The sequence below is a fragment of the Lactuca serriola genome, chromosome 2, assembly GCF_051521515.1.
Source record: "Lactuca serriola cultivar US96UC23 chromosome 2, Lser_US96UC23_V15, whole genome shotgun sequence".
NCBI lineage: Eukaryota > Viridiplantae > Streptophyta > Magnoliopsida > Asterales > Asteraceae > Lactuca > Lactuca serriola.
The window spans coordinates 120013453-120018354 of NC_136409.1; positions in this window are offsets into that span (position 1 = coordinate 120013453).

Here is a 4902-nt window from a genome sequence, read left to right on the forward strand (position 1 = left end):
TTAATCGATTTTTTTGCTTCCAAAATATTATCTGAAACCGAATAATATTCGGCTTTAATTGGGTTTTGGTTTATTTGGTTCATTTATGATTAAATATGAATAACATATATTAGTTTTCCTTTTGTTTACTAAACCTTCATTTTATTGGATATGTAACATCCCAAAAATACTAGTAAAAGTTTCATTTTCAAAACACCCAAAATGGCACATCCAATTGTTCCAAATGCATCCAAAGTATAAATATTCTCAACATCAGAGTAAATCAAATAAACAGTGCAAAAAAAAAATCCAGCGATGTTGTGCGATCATGTAGGGGCCCTTCACTTTGACACCAAAAGTATCTAAAACATTTAAACCACAAAATCGTAAACACAAAGCTTGGTAAGTTTCCCAAAATACCACATAGCATACATAACATCGGGATTTGCCTATATTACGGACCCCAGCCAGCATACCGGACCCCGCCTAACATAACTTGATCCGCCCAGTATAACGGTCCCCACTAACATGCATGTAAGACTCACAAAGACAATCTAGCATCATACACAGTATAGTGAGAAAACTTACCTCACCAATGAGTAGGATCAACCACAACTCGAACTAATCAAGGAACCGGTGCTACAATCCACCTATCAAAATATTCAAGATTGGTCCTTAGTCTACATTCCATACTAACCGTTTATCCAAAAGTCAACCATGTCAAAAAAAACAATGATCAAAGTCACCCCAGATGATTCTCATGTCGTGGCCATCCATTGGTCACATCGTGAGAGCCTTATGACAAAAACAGTCGTGATCAGGCCAGCCTCCACGTCATGGCAAGCATGTCACCCCTATTTTGGTCAAAACGTACACAAGTGAAACTCAACCAAATTGAATGAGAGGCTGCGGTGTATGAATTGATGTTAGTAGAAAATTTTAATCAAGACAACACGAGGGTTTACAAGGAAATCCATTGATGCTTGCTAGGATCTCCTGCACAAAACCTTGGGAGGTGATAATGATCACCTGCCTTGATGGTTTTATTGATTAAAAATGTTGATTACAGAGATGAATGTGTAAATATAAGTACAAATATCGTAGATGAGCTAATCGTGTGTATAGTGTGTGTAATACAAGTGTTATTTATAGTCTAATGCTAATAAGAAGAAGTACGATAATTCCAGGATCCTACGAGAATCAGCATATAAACGTTGTTTGACTTGGTATTCTGGGTCTTTTGCCTAGTCGATATGATTCTTTGTTGATAAAAAATCTTTCATTGACTAATTCTGCACACGTGTCAACAAGACATGAGATTATAACCATTATTGGTGTTAGTAAATATTTATATAATAATCAAGATCCTGAGGTGTGTTTCGGGATCCCGAGCTTGTAGTAATATTAAGGATCCTGAATATGATGTAAGGATCATGCCCCTAACACTTGCCCCCAAATTATTGCTGCGAAATATTGAGGTTAGTTATCCAGTATTTAAAGGTACAATTTGAAACAAAATAAAAAATAGATAAGATTTTGAATTTTGATGGATAGGGTAATTTAAATTTCAACAAAGAGATTTATTGTTGTTGGAATAGGCCAAATCACCCTTTTACTTGTCCGTGATTCCTATATAAATAGGACGTTCAACTCTTTAGTTTTATGTTACTCTTTTAGCTTTTATTCCCGACGTTCACCGAATATCATTCGAAGGTACTTTTCTTGTTTCCTTTTCTTTTCGTTTCTATTTACTTCTAATCATGGGAAAGAAAGCAACCCGAACTCGTGCAAGCATCATTGCTATACCCGATGATGATTTCACAGATCAGAAGATCTTGTCTTATGAGGAAGCTTGTACCTTCACTGATGATGACATCGAGATCTTGAATTCGGCCGAAATGTTTTCTGCTGGTATTATTTTTAGGGCTTTCAATGCTAGGATTTAGCCTAATTTTGTTTCTTCTACTTGGGTTTGTCTTCCTGAGTATCCTTTCACCCTAGGACTCTCTTACCGCTTCTCCGGAATCATTTCTGAATTAGTTGAGATCACAAAAATCTTGTACATTCAAGTCATGCCAACGATTTGGAGGATCCTCTATTGGATTGGTCATTTGAGTCATTCTATGGATCTCATTGTCATAAATGAGCTAGCCTATATTTATGATCTTACAGCTTTTGGTAACTCCGATTTCCTGTTGAAGGTAAAAACTAATAGATTTCCCCATTGTTTTGAACTCCAAGCACAATGATAGTGCTTGGAAAGGGAAATATTTATGTTGGATTAGGTGTCTAAGCCCATAACTATTATTGTTAAGTACTTAACCTGAGTGTAGCATGGTCCATTTCGGGTTGCATATCACCAGAACAATTTGATAGGATGGATACTTGAGTAAGAGGTTACTTATGATTTATTAATATATTATAAGTTCTAATATATTAATATGAAATCAAATTATTTAATTAGTATTGATCAGGAATTAATTTGGAATTAATTTTGTGATCAAGAGAGACTAATTAAATATATAGGGATTGATTTGGTAAATCAATTATTCTTATAGTGTGGGCCAATTGTTATTTATGATGGGCTAAACCAATATGATAGTCCATGGATAGTCCATGCAGGTTTAACCCAAGGAGCCTAAGTAATGTGAAAGTTCATGGTGCATTAGGGTTTACATGGATGTAACCCTATTCTTTGCCACACTATAAAAGGACTCCCTTAGCTCCTAAAATCGGCCTAGAAGTGTTCTTGGAGTTCATAGGAGTCGATTTTGAAGCTAGCAACCTCTCACTCAAGTTCTCCTTAGTCCTAGGTGTGTTGTGAACCGTTTGAGGCATCACACTTGGGGTGCTAAGTTCTTAAAGGCCAAACACAACAAGCTATATCAAGAGGTAATTCTATAACTCATTCTTATGCTGTTTATGTGTATTGTATGCTAGTTGTAGGCTTAATGCTTTGAAAACAATATTGCATGTATAATTAGAGAAAACCTAGATCCAAAGCATTTAGGGTTGAATGTGCACCATAGGATGTTGTAGTATAAAAAAACCCATCAGTGGTATCAGAGTCATGGGTTGTTTTCTATTATATTGATGCAAATGTATTATTTTTCAAAGCTGAAAATCTGTTATGACAGCACCTACTCGACGAGTCCATGCTTGGACTTGACGATTAAGATGTGTTTTGCCTTGGACTCGATGAGTCCATAGATGGGCTCGATGAGTTGCATGATCAGACAACATATTTTCACGTTTTTTGGCCAGAATTGTATTAGGATCATTACCACTAGCTGTTTAGAATCATAAAATTTGTTTTTTTTTTTTTTAATTTTTTTTTTTTGATATGGTAGTGATCATGCTCATCCAATTATAAGATAATTGTCAATATTTCAATATTTTTATTAGTTTATATGATAGTCTAATTTCTTGTACATTGTTGATATGAATTATCTTGACTTATGAGTTTAACTAGATCATAAACTAATTGTTTGATTTTTTGTTTGTTAGAATATTTTATCTAAATGCTTTTAATGGAATCCATAACTTGTCCTAAAGTTATTGAAAATGAAAAAGTCTAATTTTTTAAATGTTATCTTAAATGGTTTTAAAGTCTTACATAACTTGTCCTCAAGTTATGGAAAATGAAAAGTTTTTTCCACAAAAACCACATTAAACTCATAAGTTATAGAATCCAAAAGTTTTGAAGAGTTTCAAAACTTGCCCTCAGGTTTTGGAATTTGTAAAGTCACACTTATGAATACTTTAATTCTAAACCCTAGAATTTTAAAAGTTAAAATTCAACCCTTATAATATTATAATATTAAAAGTTAATACTTATATATATATATATATATATATATATATATATGTGTGTGTGTGTGTGTGTGTGTGTATGTATAAGAATAAGTCAGTCTTATCGTTCGTAGGCCTCATTCATGAAGTCAGTCTATAAGGGGAGTGTAAGTTTACTGCCTATAAAATGACAGTTTAATGAGTTTCCACTCCCAGCCACCGCTTCCTTGACTGGTGGAGGGTCGTTAGCCGAACGGGTAGGATAGGAAACCAATTCTCATTATAAGTATAATGATAATATAAAGTAACTAAAATTTAATTAAATTCCCAATCATAGTTACTTTAGGAAAATTGTGAATTCGATGCTAACCCATGAAATAGCACTTTGCACCTTGCCAAGTCATTAGTGGAGTGTGTGTGCTTAACCGGTACACTAACTTGGACTAGCAAAGGGTGGCAAAGGGTATCTCAATGTTTTTCATATATCAATGGAGCGTGTGTGGTTAACCGACACATTGATTAGGTGATTTGTAACATCAGATGTACCAAGCTAATTTGCATGGTTATTCACACCTTGTTTGTGATCCTCAGCATGCCATTAACAAAGGGCATAATCGAGATTTAAACATGCCATTGAAAAGTTCAATGATTCTCAAAGGATCTAGGAATTTCAAACCAATTAAAACTTAATAATCAATTTTGTTTTTCATGGTGGAAATTGGTAAATCATCATTTACCTACCTTCAAATATTTTACAATTCGATTACGACATCCCTCTTCCGAATTATAAAATATTGTGTTAGGTCCTAGCCTTAATATTTTATTTAGGTGTTATATTAAGTACTTAAATCAACTAACTTGAATTTCTCCCTTGTAGATGTCTAGTTCAGACAACTATTGTCTTCCCAAATCTTTTGGAGAAAGCTTTCCTCTTGAAGATGATGTTCCACGATTGGATTGTGGAAGTCGAAATCATACTTCAATTCCTCCACATCCTCCAATTATTCTCCCTGAGCCACAAACTCGAGGACTTGAAATGTTCAAGATCATTCAATCCCTATTGGATAGTAAACACAAAGATGGAAAGTCTATATGTGCTCATGTCTTAGACATGAAGCTGCATATTGACAG